The following is an 18,176-nucleotide window of genomic DNA, read 5'->3' as shown; positions in this document are numbered from 1 at the left end:
TTTCATTTTGCATGCCAAGAACATCACAATTATAGTTTCTCCAGACTGCAAATGGTTTAATAGACATGGTATCTTAGCTGAACAAAGAAGAGTACCTAAATAACAGAGTATGTGGCCAGAAATGACAAATTGTAGAGACATCTGGCTGTTTCTCCAAAGCAGCACTAAGCAAAGAAGGAAATGATTCCCAAGCTCACACAAAGAAATAAGGGAATTCAAAAAAAGTAATAATAAAGATTCGCTCAAGTGGTGTTCAAAGGCTCGTAGACACAGTTACCGCAAGCCCCTGGTGCTAGTAAAAATGGTAACAAAAACAACAGCAGTAAAGTTCATTAAAAATGACTGAACTTATAGACTAGAATTATTTCAAGGAAATTTTAACTGTCTTTGGAGTATTAGTTCATTTATTCGGGGCAACAGCCTTATGGGGTGGACAGGAACCACATTTATTCTTTCTTTTTATTAAGTTGTATTTTTTTATTAATTCACTTTATTGGAGTATAATTGTTCCACAGTGTTGTGTTAGCTTCTGCTGTACAGCGAAGTTAATCAGCTCTGTTTGTGTGTATTCTGGTCACTGAGTTATGTCCGACTCTTTGCTACCCCATAGACTATAGCATGCCAGGCTTCTTTGTCCATGGGGTTCTCCAGGTAAGAATACTGGAGTGGATTGCCATTTCCCTCTCCAGGGGATCTTCTGGAATCAGGGATTGAACCCCTGTCTCCTGCATTGGCAGGCGGATTCTTTACCACTAAGTCACCAGGGATATGTATACACATATCCCCTCCCTCTTGAACTTCCTCCCACACCCCACCGCATCCCACCCGTCTAGGTCCTCTCAGAGCACCAGCGGAGCTCCCTAGGCTACACTTCCCACCAGCTACCTGTTCACACGTGGTCGTGTAGATACGTCCGTGCTACTCTCAGTTCTGCCCACCCTCTCCCCTTGCTGTGTCCTTAAGTCCAAGGAACAACATTTATTGAGCCCTAATCTCTGTGTTTCTTTCACATTTATTATCTCATGTAATACAACAGGCCTGTGAAGTATTATTCATTCTATTTTTTTCTGATGGAAACTGAGCAGAGAGATGAACAAATTATTTACCCAAGGGCATATGGCTGGTAAATACAGGAGGATTTAAATTCAAAATTCTCTGATCTCAAAGAACATGACCCCTTGATTGCAGTGTCTCTCCCTCAGCTTTGGATGCTCACCTGAGAGGCTCCTTTTTTTGCTTGGTTTTTTATTAAAATTTTCTTCCTGCTTTATTGAGATGTAATTGACATAGAGCATAGCATAAGTTTAAGGTGTACAACATAATGATTTGCCTGACATCCATCATGAAATGATTATCACAGTATATTTAGTGACCACCCATCATCTCACAGATACAAAATAAAAGAAAAACTATTTTTTCCTTGTGATGAGAATGCAACAACTTTCATATATAATGTACAACAGTATTAGTTACGTTTATCATGTTGTACACTATACCCCTAGTACTTATTTATGTTATAACTGGAAGTTTGTACCTTTTGACCCTCTTCATCCAATTCCTGCCCTTTACATACAACCCCTGCCTCTGGTACCACAAATCTGATCTCTCTTTCCGTGAGTTTGTGTGTATACTTATTTTTTGAAGCATAATTGACCTACAACACTATGTTGTTCCTAATGCACAACACAGTGACTTGATATTTCTATACATTTAGAAATGATCACCACTGGGAGACTCTTAATAAATGCTTGTTTACTGACTGATGAGAGCAGATAAATCCACTTTCAACTCACCCCAAATTTCCTTCCATTGTATCTTGAAGTAGAAGATGAGAAGGTGAAAACCAAAAGAGGCAAATGCTTTTATGAAGGGGTAAATAAAAAGGGCTACTTACGCGGCTTCAATCTAATAAAAGGAAGAAAAATATTAATAAATAATGATGATAAAGAAGGTAATATTTTTATAGTTTACAAAGTATTTTTCATATTCAGTAAACTGTTTATGATTAAAACCAACCAGAATCATAGGAACTCCACTTATTTTCCCAATAATTCAAAAACGGACTCTCCTTTTGAAAGATTTTATAGTAGATGATCCAAATAGCTGGTTCTGTCACTCAGTTCAGACTCTCATGTTCTGTTCTCTGTAAGATCTTGGTTAGATCTGTTTATTGTCCTCTCATTATCACCCTGTCTCATCTTTCCTCCCCCTGCTCTTCTCCACACAGCCCTACTCAGTGAATGAGTCCTCATCTGCCGACAGGATTGCCCAGCCCAGAAACCTTGAAATCCATCATCCTTGGCTCTGTCCCACCAGTAAATTCTATCTCTAAAGTACTATTAGGATCTACCTACTTCACACTGTCATCTGTGACTGCCTTGGCACAGGCCACACTCTCTCTCAGATTTTATAGGCTCCTAACTGGTCTCCCCACTATTAGTTTTGTTTCTGTCTCAATTTATTCTCCATATTGAAGACAGAACAGTCTTTCCAAACAGAAATTTGATCATATCACCTTCAGGCTTAATACTCTAATGGGTCCCTATTATCCACAGAGTTTTAAAGGCCGTTTACCTTTTCCACCACAATTCCTCACCAACATGACCTCTCCCCAGTATGGGCATGTGCAAACTTCAGCATACAGAACAGCTTGCAGTTCTTTTGAATAGATCATGGCCAGGTTTGCATCAGGGCCTTTCCACAGGAGGTTTGCATCAGGGCCTTTCCACAGGAGGTTTCCAGAGCCTGAAAATAGCAGCTGTGCCTCCTACCAGTGACCCCTCTATCGGATCTGGGGCACCAACCAACAGTGTCCCAGTAGGACAAGGATAGCCCCAGAGAACTTCTGTGGGGGGCACAGGAGTATGGAGAGTAATTAGAACACTGGCACGGCAAAATATTCAATAAGCATTAGCCACATATACTGATGCTGACTTCTCTCCAGGTCTTGGATCAATTCCTATCTTTTGGATCTTAGGCTCCTTGGGAAGGCTGGCTTACAGGTTCCTTCTATGTGTCACAACAGCATCCTTTATTTAATTCTATTGAAACCAAACTTTAATTGCTTGTGTATTGTGTGTCCCTCTAACCAGAATGTAACTTCCATGAGATGAATGACTGTGCCTTGTTCATTATTGTATCACCAGCACTTTAAGGGTCATTGATACTCTGCAAATAACTACTAAACAACTGAATCAGCTAGATGGAATGAACTCTGACTATCTTAACAGCTACGGTATCTAGATACCACATCTCTTTAAGTAGGTAATAGTAGTTTATCTTTGTATAGTGCTTTGCAGGTTCATATATGCTATATGCCTATAATAACCTAATTTCCCCCACTTTTTTATTTTGAAGAAGAGTTTTGAGTGCTTACAAATCCTTCATGTAGATTTACCAGTTGTTAAATTTTGACATTTGCTTTATCATTCCTTATAGAAACATGTATTATTTTTATCAAATCATTTGAGAGTAAGTGGCATATTATCAACATTTCAGGATGCTAGAAGATCCCCACCTGAATTCACACAAAGTCTTGTGATATAAGTGGGAGAGTGGGCATTCTTGGGTCTCAGGAAGTGAAATGATCTGCTCAAAGCCTCAAACTATTAAGCCTGGAGTTGCTAACTGCTAGTTTCGAGCTTTTTAATACTCTACAGCTCCACCTCCCTATTAAGTTCATTTACTGTTGAAAATGTTATAATAGAGTTTATTAGTAGAAATAGATATATCATTTATCTTTTCTTAAACATTCAACTTGTACATTCTGATGACTTAGGTATCAAAAAAAAAATTGGAAAAGTGGCAAATGAGAAAATTTTCTAAGGAGATTTCTAGTCCTGTCTCCTATTTTACTTTTCTTTTCTCAATTCTTTTAAAGAAATAAAAATGGAGAAAGTTCTTTTTATACAATATGTATAGTGGTGCCCACTGATGATGCCCACCCATTGGAGGGCTGGAGCTGGCTCACACTTTGCAAGCCAGTTGTTAAAGCCTTGATTAAGAACTACATCACAGAAATTCACAGTTAAAGAAATTAAGAAACAAAGGCAATAAATATAAAAAACATTATTTCCTAATTATTGTACTATTTTTACTATTACCTGTGCTCTTGAAGTTAAGTTTATTATACAGTGGAGATACTACTGTGCAATAGTATCTCTGTGCAATTAGGTCTCTTCCTAATTCCACACTTAGTGAATTCATGTGGATAGTTTAAACTTAGCCACGGAGAGAGGATTTACACAACTGATACTGACAAACACTACAGACCATCCCCTCTCCCCAAGAGCAGGTTGCACACTACTAATTATGTCCCATTCATTTTCCCTTTTATGAATTCATTAATCACATGTTTTCTGAGTACCCACTGAGTGTGTTGTATGCTGCCAAGAGCTGTCAGGGAAAAGGAGACTGTACCTATCCATCTCCTCCCCTTCCTTTTTTAGCCTTCTCTTCCATTCTCCTCCCTTTCTAAAGAGGCCTATATTCATTTGGAGGCCCCAGTAATCCCTTTTTTCTATTTTCACTTTTCTAGGTCTTTTCTCCTCAGCTTTCTGTGCCTCCTTCCAGTTTGTCTCTGCATCCGCTGCTATGTTCTTTAAATAACAGAGCTTAAGAAGAAAGAACGCAGTGCTGGTTCTCTTATCATTGATAACAAAAGTACAACTACACGTCTTCAAAAAACCTCCCAAGTATTTAATAAATCTGTAAAATAATTTATAATTGGTTTGCATGCAAGATGATTCTAAAAGCCTTCATTCTTGGGCAGGCTAACATTTTCTTAAATAATGGTATTATTAACGTGTTTATTTTCCTGGGCTCTAAAATCATCGCAGATGGTGACTGCAGCCATGAAATTAAAAGATGCTTGCTTCTTGGAAGAAAAGCTATGACCAACCTAGACAGCATATTAAAAAGCAGATACATTACTTTGCCAACAAAAGTCCATCTAGTCAAAGCTATGGTTTTTCCAGTAGTCATGTATGGATATGAGAGTTGGACCATAAAGAAAGCTGAGCGCCAAAGAATTGATGCTTTTGAACTGTGGTGTTGGAAAAGACTCTTGAGAGTCCCTTGGACTGCAAGGAGATCCAATCAGTCAATCCTAAAGGAAATCAGTCCTGAATATTCATTGGAAGGACTGATGCTGAAGCTGAAACTCCAGTACTTTGGTCACCTGCTGTGAAGAGCCAACTCATTAGAAAATCTGCTTGAATTAATTTTCTGCTGTCACTGTCTTGAAATTATTCTCTTTTTCTTGTCTTGAAATTCTTAATAATTTTTGAACAAGAAGTCTACTTTCATTTTGCAGTAGGTCCCACAAATTATGTGTACAGTCCTGCCACCAGACCCTCGGGCCTTCAGAGAATGGATTTCTTGTGTGTAAGCTGTGGCTCTTCACAGTGGTGCCTCCTTTTTCCAGGCACTTGGCTTTTAGAGAGACACTGTCTTAACACCATCACGTAGGAACACAGTCCTTCACATCTTGTTACAGCATTGGGATTCCACTTCCCTTTATTTCTCTCAGTTCTGTGGTCCTCCCTGAGGCCCATCTTTTTCTTGGGTACTCAACCCTGGGAATTGTGTCTTCCTTCAGAAACAAGGTAGCTATATACAAAGCCTTACAAGCCTAAGTACAATGTCCCTAGATTTAGTGTGTGACACACAAGAATAATGTGGTCACACACACACACACACACACACACACACACACACACGCGCGCGCTCCAGCAGAGGGAATCCATTACAACAGATAAGTGGGAGGAAATCCTGTGAAGTGAAAAGGGCAGTATTATCATCCTGATCATGCAGATGAGAAAACAGAGACCCAGAACTACAGAATCTGCTCTTATTGGCTGGCAAAAAATGTCTCCTCCCCTCGCTGCTCCCTTTAAAGTAAAACAAAACAGGAAGCTCAAACCATATTGCTCACCTGCTTTGTGATTTTTGGGTTAGTTACTTACCCTCCCTGTTCTTCTGATTTTTCCTCCCAAGAAACAAAGGGCTTGCAAAAGATGAGTTTAACAATCCCTTCTGGGTCTAAACTCATACACTAAGGGATTCCATCAGATTAGCAATAAATAAGTGATCTTATCATGAAACACTAACAAGTAAGGAAGTGAGGACAACTGCAGTGGTGGTGGTGGGGGGGTGGAATTAGTGCTTGAGGTAAATATCAGTGTTTAAGTTTCATTTTAAATAGTCTTGAACTCTTTCAAGATGGCTGCATCACATTCTACTGCCTATTACTGTGAAAAGTGATCCTCTCATTCAAGACATGAAATTTCTTTGAAAAGAAACTGACACTTAAGAAAGATTCTACTGATTAGCTTTCAATTTGCCAGACTGTCAGGGAGCCCACAGGAGTCACATTTTGGAAAAAATTAACCAAGGGCAGCTGAGGAAAATTGTTGTAAAGAATTCTCTTTTCTTCTATTAAAATGATCATGCAAGAGAGCTGTAATGAGAAAGAAACAATGAAGAGGGGCTCAAGAACAAGGGCATGGGAAGTGGTATCCTGCACGTGTCAAGTCGAATGTAGAGATGCCAGTGTAGATTAAGGGGAAAAGGAACACCATTTGTTAGATTAAGCAGAAAATGTATCAGTTAGTATACTCATAATTGCTCTATCAAATGGCTAAGGAAGCTATTTATCTGTTTCTTCAGTTAACCATGAAGGGTCAACATTAGAAATGAAAACGAAAAAAGTTGATAAATTATACAGAACTGTGGAGTTTATTATTGCTCCGTGCTGAGGGCTTATCCTCCTGGGAGTTATTGCAGGAGCAGCTTTGAGCAAATTCCAAAATTTCAAACGGGTCCTCCATTTCTTCCCTCCATTCAGCTTCTGATATCGTGCATACATAATTTATCACAGCAACCGTTATTGCTTTAGCTTGAGTAGTCCTCTGGCTCTCTGTCTACAGGAGGATACTCATTTTGCATTTGTAATTACTCAACTTAAAAGGAGCCAGTTGATTCTGTTTCTGTTTCAGGGGTCTCATTTAGTAGACTGATATTTTAAAGAGATAGGAATTGAATATTATTTTGGCATGAAATACCAATTACTCTTAATCTCAGTATCTCATTGGTATATGTAACTAATGTTTATAGAAGAAGGGTGGTGTTTTTTCCTTCCTAAAGTTTCTTTTTGCTTTATTAAATAGATGCTGGAGTTTAGAAAACTTGTCCTGCTGGCAAGTTCAGAAGCAGAATCTCTCCTTCTCTAATCATATATTTATACAGAAAAGTGTGAGTTGGGGAGGTAATAATAATACAGTGATTAAATGAAGATACATGGTTCAAGCAGATCTTTCCAGTAATTTAGTCTCAAGACATTAAAGAGGTCAAGTTAACTGAATAAGCCCTTCCCTCTGCCTTGTATATCAGTTTGATAGTGATCAGTCAATTTGATAGTAATCAGTTCTATTTGTCACACTCAGTAACAGTTTAGTGTATTTATTGCAAAATCAAGTATAGTATTAACTAACAGACAAAAAGTCAACTTTTAAATCCAATTTCTTACCTCACAAATTTTGTTTTATTTTTGGTAAGGATCAAGAAATGATATATATATATATATATATATATAAAATACCCCAATGCCACAAAAGTGAAGAATTAAACCTTTAGCAGACTGATGACACAGAAATGTGAATGCACAATCTCAAAGCTAAACTCAGAAGATTCAACATGTTTAACGTAAAATTTAGGTGAATTTATATAGGTACAACCTCCTAAAAACTTTAGAGAGAGATTTCCACTTCATCATGAAAACACAGTGTTCATAAGGTTACTATCTATTTGTGTAGCACTTTGCAGTTTTTAAAGCTCTAGTTTGAACATTATTTTATTGGATTTTTCACAGAAAAGATATAACTATTTTATTCTCTATTCTCTAAATGAGGAAGCAAGTGCCTGGTTGTTTAGTACTAGGTCCACTTAGCTAATGACTGGCAGAGTTCAAGATAGAATCTAGCTGTATTGACTTAAGTATTTGTGGGAAAATTCATCCTCTTTCTATGAAGATTTGGCATGCATTTTAGAACCAGGACTAGATGCTCAGTCATTAGTACAAATCTAGTCCTTGGGTGCTATAGACTTTGAGAGTTCCACAGTGATTTTTGTCAAAGTATAGAGCTTGGAAGAAAAAGAGGTCTAAAGTAATCTGGAATTAATAAGTGTTGATATCCTTTCTGTCTCTCTCTGGCTGAGTCATCCATTCTTCCCAGAAAAATATCCTGATAGGATGAGGAGGATGACAACACATTCATCAAGGACAGGAAAAGAGGAAATAAACCAATTAATTGAATAATTCTTGAGGATAACAATCATTATGCCAATTATGAACTTAGTACATTAACTTTAATCACCTCCTCCCAGTCATATGGACATTTTGAGTCAGGATATTCATTCTAATGGGATTCCCCGGCCCCTCCTAAGTTAGATTTTACTTTTGTTATTACTGCTTTATCAAACATTGCTTGTTTAGATTTGTGTTTATTTATCAATATCATCAAATTTCCATTAAATGAGACTGTTGAGGTTTTTTTGTTGCTGTTTTACTCATAGTTGTCTTATTTCCTTGCTTGTTCTGTGTTTCTTCACTCTGTATTGTTCATTTTCTAAGGAACCTTATTTAACCCAGAAAGACTGTTTTTTTTTTTTAAATAAAGCAATTTTACAAATATGTGCAGTACACATTTAACTATTAGACATCTAAGTTTGCTTTCAATTTTTCTCCATTATCAGGAATAATGCAATACACATCCCTGTATGTCTTCTACTACAAACAGACACTATCTGATCCAAACACAAACTGAGTAGTAAGGTGATCATCTCATAAAAAACATGATTTTTTAAATTGTATTTTAGTTGCTTTACCATGTTGTGTAGTTTCTGCTATACAGCAAAGTGGCAGTTATACATGTACATGACATTTATACATATACATATAGCTACTCTTTTTTAGATTTCCTTCCCATTTAGCAGGAAGCTTGGGTTTAAGCTGAGTCTTTCAAAGGAGTTACAGATTTTCTTCTGCTAGTTGCATGAAGGTACCATGATCCTCTGGGATAATGCTTGAGGTTTTTTGGACCACATCTGTAGCATGAATTAGAATGCCAAACTCAAGGTAGGACCAATTTGTGATTATGAATCCTCAGGGAATTTTGTCCTCTTACCCTGTGCCAGAATTGATTTCCTTGTGGAAATTAGGGTCTGTTTTTAATTCATTCTTACAATAACAGTATAGGCTTCTAGAGTACTATTTTTGTGAGTGTCTTTTATTAGATTTCTTGCACTGACCAGTTCCCATGCTTTTTCTCAAAGCTAAGCCCACATAATCATCAAAGTAAAAGCTAAAGTATTCTAAGGTATGGCAGAAATTCTGAGAGTTATTTTCACTTGGAACTTACTTCCTAATCATTCCTCATTTTATTTCATTTCTGGGCTCCACTGATTCCTTTCTTTCAAGTGGCTTCACAGATTAATATATACTTATAGAGACAGACATATAGTTCAGTTACTTCACCATACATTTTAGTTATTTCAGTAGAGAGTTAATAGAGGGAACTTATTTGACCACATAACCAGAAATGAAAGTCTCTTCTATTCTTTTTCCTTTAGACTCATATAAATTTCTTTCCTATCTAACTAGTCACTCAGCTAGGACAAAATTTGTCCTTTTATAGACAAAGGAATTTTCTTTGTTTCTTCTTGTAAAGTGGCAAAAGCTTCTTTCAACTTCCAAGAAAAAATGAAATAGTTCCATTTGAAATGTATTTTGATATGATAGGGCATAGTGGGTGTGGAAGAATTCTTCATTTCCCCCATGACCTTTGCCCCTGGTGTTCCTCCTGCAGTTATTTTATGTGACAGAGCAAAATGATTTTTCAGATTGTAATTAAGGTTGCTAATCAGTTGACCTTAAGATAAAGAGACCACCCAGGCAGGTCTAATCTAATCAGAGGAACTCTTTAAAAGCTGGGTATTTTCTCCAGCAGATAGCAGAAGGGATAATTAGAGAGGTTCCAAGCAAGAGAAGGATTTGACATACTGTCAAGAGCTTAAGGTGCAAGGACTTGGAGAGCAACTTCTGGGAACTGACAATGACCTCTGGCCAGAAACATGGGAACATCATTCCTACAACCACAAAGAACTAGATTCTGTCAACCACAGAATGTCCTTGAAAGCAGATTCTTCCCCAGAGTCTCTAGGTAAGAGTCCAGTCAAGCTGACAGCTTGATTTCAGTCTTGTGAGACTCTCCAGAGAGAATCCAGCTGAGGCCACCTGGACTTCTGACCTACAGAACTGTGAGCTAATAGTTAGGTTTGAGTGTTAGGTTGTGCTATTTGTAGTCATTTATTATGCAGCACTAGAAAACCAACAGAGGTATATTTCCCCACCATCTGTAAATTAAGGAAAACAAAAAATCAGTAGTGATTTCTCTCTGTAGCTTTCTTCTCATAGAATACTGAGTGCCAAATTGGGAAGGCTTGCCTTCAAGAGACAAATTGTACCTCTGACAATGTCAGCTCTTATGCGCAAACTTTGAACAGACAGGATAATACAAGAGTTTGCTATTGGCAAGAAAAGGTCAATTTAGTGAAATGTTGGATACTTTTCAGTGGAAAGGTAGATCATTATATCTCACACCAAGTCAGTACTCTGGGTTATAATGTACAAGCTACTATCTTCATATGGCTCTCTCAGAAGTCAACCCCTCTGTGTCTTTTTCTCAAGCTGAAGCCATGTTCCCCAATGTTCACCTCTCTAAGTGGGCCTCTTTTCCTGCTCTCTGCAACAAAGTGCAACACTGTTTATTTAACTAGGTGTTGACCTGCCCTTACCCCAATTTCTCCTTATTCACCTTCCAACTTCCTTTCTTATGATATGTCCATATAGACCCTAAATTTGGCCAATATCTAGTTTGCAAAACACACCAAATACCTTGCTAATTTCCTTCATGCCCATCCTTCTACTCATGATGTCCTTTCTTTATGTCCACTTGTAGAAACTGTGCTTATTCTTCAGTATTCAGTTCTGAGATAACTTCCTCCAAGAACATTTTCTAGATTCTTCCAGGCAGAATTGTATATTCCCTCTTCTGTGTTTCTAAAGCATTCAAAATCACGTTTTTCTCTCTGTTGTGTAAATGCCTGCTTTTCCAATAATGTTAAGTTACATTAACAACAACTGTTCACAGTTTTACATTTATAACTACCCACTCAAAGCCTGGAATAGTTCACTTGTAGATATTTGTGGAATTGAGATTTTAATCCGGTGAGATAAGCAAGATTATCAGTTGATAAAACAAATAGTTCTCCTTTTCCTTCTCCTCCTGTATGAACTGGCACATTGCACATTACTTTCTCCTTCAAATTGGATTGTGCAGACTTGGGATTTCTCTAAACTTCTGTAATACATGGCTTCCCTGGTGGCTCAGATGGTAAAGAATCTGACTACAATGTGAGAGACCTGGGTTCCATCCCTGGGTCAGGAAGATCCCCTGGAGGAAGAAATGGCAACCCACCCCAGTATTCTTGCCTGTAGAATTCTGGGGCCAGAGGAGCCTGGTGGGCTACAGTCCACAGGGTCGCAAAGAGTTGGACATGACTGAGCGACTAACACTTTCACACTTTCTATAATACATGAATCAACCAATACAGTCCATCCCCAATTATTTCAAAGCCCCAATTATTTCCATAGCATCATCTTCCTGTCTTGTGTCCATAATATCCTCACAATCTGATACACACCTACATAACAAAATGTCATTCTGCTGTCTAAAAATTGCCTTTATTGAACCACTCTCTACCTCAAAACCCAGCTGTCCACTGTGGACAGCAGTGTCTGTCCACAGCCTAAAGCTGCTCTGTCCGATATAGCAGTCAGTGGTCACTAGCCATTAGCACAGCATTGCTGAAAGTGTTAAATACCCACAGATTTGAAAGGTAGTATGAAAAAGAGAATGTAAACTATTTAATTAAAATGCTTTATATTGATTATATTGGTCATATGCTGAAAAGAAATGATATGTTGCCTATACTGGGTAAAAGGAAATATATCACAAAAATTAATTCACTTGTTTCTTTTTAACTTTTTAATGAGGCCACTTACATCTAAAATTATGTATTATGGCTTGCATTATACTCTAAAGACAGTGCTAGCCAAGGACATAAAGTCACAGCACCTGCATTTGGCATCGTGATTCACACTTGACTTCAATCTCCTTTAACAGCCTCATCTCTCATGTCTCACATGTGAAGTGTCCATCATGGTCGGTACTTTTTCAGAAATTCTATTCTTAGTCTTTTGCTCTGCCCTTACTATTTCTTATATGACCATCTCTCCTTCCATGTTGCTTCTCAAAATCCTATCCCTTCCTCCAGTTCATGTTAGCTCCACAGCCTATAAGAAACATTCTCTGATCGCATCAACTGAAAGCATTTTTTTCCTAAAGAAAGGATTCTGATGTGTAATTATTTGTGAATGTCTTTTGTTTCTTCTATTACAAGTACTTAAAGGATAGGGACTATTTAATATATCTGCACATATAAAAACAATCTGCATATGCCTCCACAAGTAGCATGACTTTCCTCAAAGACTCTCAAAGTGTGCTGCATACATGAATAGAGTAATGCTATTTAGGAAATAAGTTATAGGTTAAATACATGTATATGTGTATATATATATTATAGATATTCAAATATTTGTATATATATTTCATATAACTATTTTATAATTTAATGACTAGGTAAAGATTAGCATGAAGATTTTCTGAGTCTTTGGATGAGAATAAAGAATGAAAATCTGCAGACAGAAAAATAGACGTCAGAACTGGAAGAGACTGGAGACAGCGCCATGCCCATTTCCCCTTTCTTGTAGGTGCAGGAGTCCTGGATGGGGAAGCTGAGTGATCCCTGCTAGATGGAAGCCCGGTGTGAAGTATACTCCTCTACCTCTTGTGCTCAGGGCAGGACCTGCTGCTTCCGGGGTCAATAAACATTGGCCCAGTGAATATGACCAATGCAAAGCACACCCAGGGAACTCAAGCTACACAACATATCTTGTGATTTGCAGAGTAGTATGATTTTTACTCTGCCATGCAGAAAGAGGAAGGAAATGTGGGAAACAAGGGGGAACTATCTTTGAAATATTCTTATTAGCTAACTGTGAAGTTATTCATTCAATAGTTTTCCTGGCAATGGCATCTAGGCATATGTGGATATACAAGAGTAAATTACACTTTTCCCTCATGTTCAGGTAAACTCCCTCCAAGTTGGTTAGCGTTTATTTATCTTGTGACCCTTTACCTGGGCAGAGGAGAGTACGAGCTTTCAGCAATTTTCAAAATAGCAGTGATGGATTTCATTGATTCCCCCTTCTGTCTTCCCCCTTCCTTCTTGTTCTGGTCTCTTTTGTACATATATCTGTTGCTTGATATTTTACAGAGTACTTCTCCCCCATATATAACATCATAAAATCCTCAAAGCAAATTTACTAGGTATTATGATTTGCAATGTAACACTTAGGGAAGTGAACTAAAACTGGCCACACATCATACCAGGAGTGTAACAGCTGAATGTTTTCTATATTATTTCCAAATATTATGCTTGCTTCTATTATTTCCCATTATCATTTGTGAATAAGAGCACACATTCATTATACCTGGGATAAGAGGTATTATTTGTGGCCAGTGAACAGAGGGAAGCCATCAACCTCATGATTTTAGCCTCACCAGCTAATGTTTTATTCTTCAGAATATTCTCTTCAAAACACAATTTTGGGGGTTTAGTATATGTGGAAAGAAAACAGCTTTTCTTTTTAAATAGTTTTATCCAATATAACAACAACTAAACCATTATTAAAATGGCTCCCCCAAAACTTGATATTGGGGTTGCTCCTGCTTCATTTCTGAAACTCCAGGGATGAGGAGAGAGCAACTGACCTTTTCCTGGGAATTCTGTACAGCTGAAATCCTCCCGACTCCTGATAAAGATTAGGAGACTTAGAAAAGCTTGAAGACTTCTAAATATGAGATTTAGGCATTAATGATTTTTTAAAAAGTTGAAAAGAATGCAGGCTATGATTTAAAATAGAAAAGATGAGTAGAGCAAAATTAATAAATCTTAATTGAGGTTGTTTACACAGGAGATCTATGCATCTCATGCATTTTCCATCTGTGTAAGGCAATTTGCTTGTTATTTAGATGTGATTGACACAATTTGACAATGTGGCTTATTAGTATACTTTGTGACTAATTGTATGTAAAACGCCAACAATATTTTCCCCACCTCTATTTTAGCAAGGGGACTTATTTTGAAACAATAGGTGAATATCTCCAAAATTCTCTCCCTCCCCTCTTTTCTTCTTTTCTGTTCTTATCTTGAACCTACTAATGAAAACACAATTTAGAACATTACACATTTTGGGAAAGCCTGTTGGTCACACATATTATTGTGGGTTTGCTATGTTTCACCCTTTAAGCTTGAGGAAACTTGAGGAAATGTCTACCATCCCCTTATGTTGCTGCCTTGTTCCTCCAATCACCCCTGCTTCCTTTTTGGGTATAACGGGTAGATAGAAAAAACTGCCAATGAAATGAAGCAGTTTTAAAATATGTAGACTTGTGTTATGAAATCCTTGTGTTAAAAATTAGTGTTTCTTAATAGAAAGAACCTAATAAATGAACAAGAAGAGAATCATAATGAAGTCATCCAGCTAATTAACATGGATGGGACTAACAGAGCTGCAGCTAAAACTCACAACAAAACTGCCTTAGTGGAATTTTGTTGAATCATAGTCTCCTGTTTCTTCAATATCCACATGTCTAGCTATTTCAAGAATGTTTATATCAAACTTTCATTGTAAGTGCTAATACTGAGTTATTTAGGAGAAACAAGTGAGAAATACTCTTCTCTGCATGTGGGAAAAGTATTGCTTTCATTTCAGGGGCCTAATTATAACACTGCTTTCTATCTTAGTCTTTATTTAGTTTTCAGTTCTTTTGAGATTAGGTAGTTTTTAACAATGAAACAAGCAGTGCTCCAGTGTCTAATTAAGACTTTCTAGTAGGATTAATAAATCATGTCCTATTAGTGTTCTGGAACTAGAGGTGTTAATCTTCACCTTGGTCTTCTAATCTTGAGATAAGTTTGTGGATCAAGTATTGAAGGGTGTTGAGCAAACAGTTTATTTAAAGCCATTGAGTCTTCAGATGATAGTCTCAAACTGTTGATTCAAGTGGATTTCTTTATATAAACGCTTAGATGTGTCTTTTCAAATGTATGAAGCAATGGTCTGGAATGACCATCAGAGGAAACCACCATCTTGGCCTTCCCTGACAAAGAAAGTAGAAAACATCTTTGCTTTCTGTCTGAATTACCTTTGTTTCTATGACAGATTTTTTTTTTTTTCTTTTTTCATGCTGGGGAAGAAGCAATGAGACCAGAGCACAGCCACCAGAGAGAACTTTTATCAATTTTCTGGTAAAGATTTGCAGGAGGTTGTGCCATGCACATTTGCTGGCAATGTTCTCTGAGAGAAGTGGACTCAGTTTCACAAAGACATGGCAGGTTGTAAAACCATTCAGTTCCGATTTCTTTCTCAGTTAAAAACACCCTGGAATTTTCTCTTTGGAAATTTTAAAAATGACACGATTCAATAGCCTACTCCCCAAAAGATTAGTCATGAAGAAATTAAAAGCCAGAGTCATCTCTTAAATCCACTATTACAGCTTTATAAAATTAAAGAGCTGGTCAGATAATCTCTTAGGCCCTTCCATTTTTGAAATTCACACACTCTTACTTGAGTGGTATCCATGCCTTGCTCCAGGAAGCCAAGCTGTTGTTATTTTTTGGTTTTGCATGCCTATGCATCACACCTAGTAGACTGCTCAAGAAATATTTACTGAAGAAATGCATGAAATGGGGCCTTGAAATGCACTGTAACAGAGCTTCCCTAGTGGCTCAGATTGGTAAAGAATCTGCCTGCAATGTAGGAGACCCAGGTTCGATCCCTGGGTTGGGAAGATCCCCTGGAGAAGGGAATGCCAACCCACTCCAGTATTCTTGCCTGGAGAATTCCATGGACAGAGGAGCCTGGTGGGCTACAGTCCATGGGGTCACAGAGAGTCGGACACAACTGAGAGACTAACACTTTCACTTTCACGCATCACACCTAGTGGGCACTCAAGAAAATTTGTTGAAGAAATGAATGAAGTAGGACCTTGAAATGTACTGTAATAGGAAGTGCCAGCTGAGTTTATGAGGGGATCAGCAATGGGAAGACTTTCCCCAAGGAACTCATGATATCATTGGGGCAGTTAGTTTACATAACCTAAAATTTGATGAGGGTGAAAGAGGTGGGTGAAAAAGCTGGCTTAAAATTCTACATTCAAAAATGGCATCCAGTCCCATAACTTCATGGCAAATAGATGGGGAAACAGTGGAAACAGTGGTGGACTTTATTTTCTCAGGCTCCAAAATCACTGCGGATGGTGACTGCAGCCATGAAATTAAAAGACGCTTGCTCCTTGGAAGAAAAGCTATGACAAACCTAGACAGTGTATTAAAAAGAAGGGATATTACTTTGACGACAAGTGTATAGTCAAAGCTACGGTTTTTCCAGTAGTCATGTATGGATGTGAGAGTTGGACCATAAAGAAGCCTGAGTGCCAAAGAATTGATGTTTTGAATTGTGATGCTGGAGAAGACTGTTGAGAGTCCCTTGGACTGCAAGGATATCAAACCAGTCAATCTTAAAGGAGATCAACCCTGAATATTCATTGGAAGGACTGATGCTGAAAATGAAGCTCGAATAATTTGGCCACCTGATGCGAAGAGCTGACTCATTGGAAAAGACCCTGATGCTGGGAAAGACTGGGTGTAGGAGGAGAAGGGGGTGACAGAGAGTGAGATGGTTGGATGGTATCACCAATTCTATGAACATTTGTTTGAGCAAACTCCAGGAGACAGCGAAGGACAGGGAAGCCTGATGTGCTGTAGTCTATGAGGTCACAAAGAGTGAGACATGACTTACTGACTAAACAACAAACTGAAACTGTGCAAACCCACAGAATTTTTTGTGATCAGTGCACAACAGAGACTGAGGCAGACTCTACAGATCACAAGAGCTTAGAGAAGGTCATGCAGCTCTCAGGGATGACTGGATAGCCATTTTAGTTTTGGCAGATGGAAAAATAAAAATCATGATAAAAGTCAATAAATATGTGTCTACTTGTGAGATGTCAGGCATTTCATATGTATGTAATCATATTTAATCCTTATGACACCATGAGGTTGATACCATTATCCACATTTTATAGATCAGGCTGGGGCAATGTCAATAACTGGTCCACAGTCACACAGCCAACAAATGGTAGAAGAGGAATTTGAACCCAAGACTGACTGGCTTTAAAGACCACGATCCTTCACAATCCTCCACCTGTATCTAGCTCCCTGGATCAAAGTCCACTGCGTCATGGGAGAACCAAGGTCTCAGGCAGAGTGCTGTCTTTCTTATCAAGCTCTTCTCTCATCACACAGGTGAACATGCACCTGCTGGTCCGTTTTGATTACCCACCCGTCCCTATAATGGCTGAGCAGATCCTCACACATGACCTCTCTTGCCCTCTGGGGTTTTGTTTTCTTGGATGCTTTCTGTCTGCCCTTCTCTGCTTATCTCACCCCTTGATATTTATATTTGTTGAGGCTAAGCAACCAAACCTGGCTCTACGGATTGGTTTTAACTTCTGGGATGTGATAACATTAGTGCTCATTACACCCACCTTCTTCCAGCCTTCTGGCTCTGCCTTCTCTTCTATCTTCTGAATCTTGTTACAGGTTTGTTTATCTTTCTCCTCTTCTGTTTTATATATATATAGAATCTGGCTTTCTTTTCATTCTTTTCCTGGGTTCTCCATCCTTCAGTGTCTGTTCGTTGTGACTTAGGGCATGCATGATGATGACAAGGGGCATGGATAATCCAAGTACAATATGAGCAGAGGTGAGGAAACAGACACAAAGCTTGCCTTGTGTAGGAACCTTGTGTAGGAGGGAATTAGTGGAGAAGGAAAATATGGTTTGTACTAAAGAATGGAAGTGAGATTGAATGGAATATATATGAGCTGATAGATCTTCTAAAAAGCATGATGTGGGTGTGTATAGAT

The 18,176-nt window shown here is 38.1% G+C and overlaps 1 protein-coding gene across 6 annotated transcripts in view; it reads right to left on the bottom strand.

Moving 5' to 3' along the window:
• Positions 1-18,176, bottom strand: part of HS3ST5 (heparan sulfate-glucosamine 3-sulfotransferase 5) — a 289,927-nt gene that overhangs the window by 10,315 nt on the left and 261,436 nt on the right. The window contains exon 4 of one of the 6 annotated variants that reach the window (XM_043890408.1): positions 1,794-1,905. The exons of the other annotated variants lie outside the window; for them this stretch is intronic. The gene's annotated coding sequence lies outside the window, so the exon portion shown is untranslated. The remainder of the gene's footprint in view (positions 1-1,793; positions 1,906-18,176) is intronic. 6 annotated transcript variants of the gene reach the window in all.

This window comes from Cervus elaphus, chromosome 28 (assembly GCF_910594005.1).
Source record: "Cervus elaphus chromosome 28, mCerEla1.1, whole genome shotgun sequence".
Lineage (NCBI taxonomy): Eukaryota > Metazoa > Chordata > Mammalia > Artiodactyla > Cervidae > Cervus > Cervus elaphus.
The sequence above is the reverse complement of the archived record's forward strand: the minus strand, read 5'-3'. Positions and strand labels throughout refer to the sequence as shown.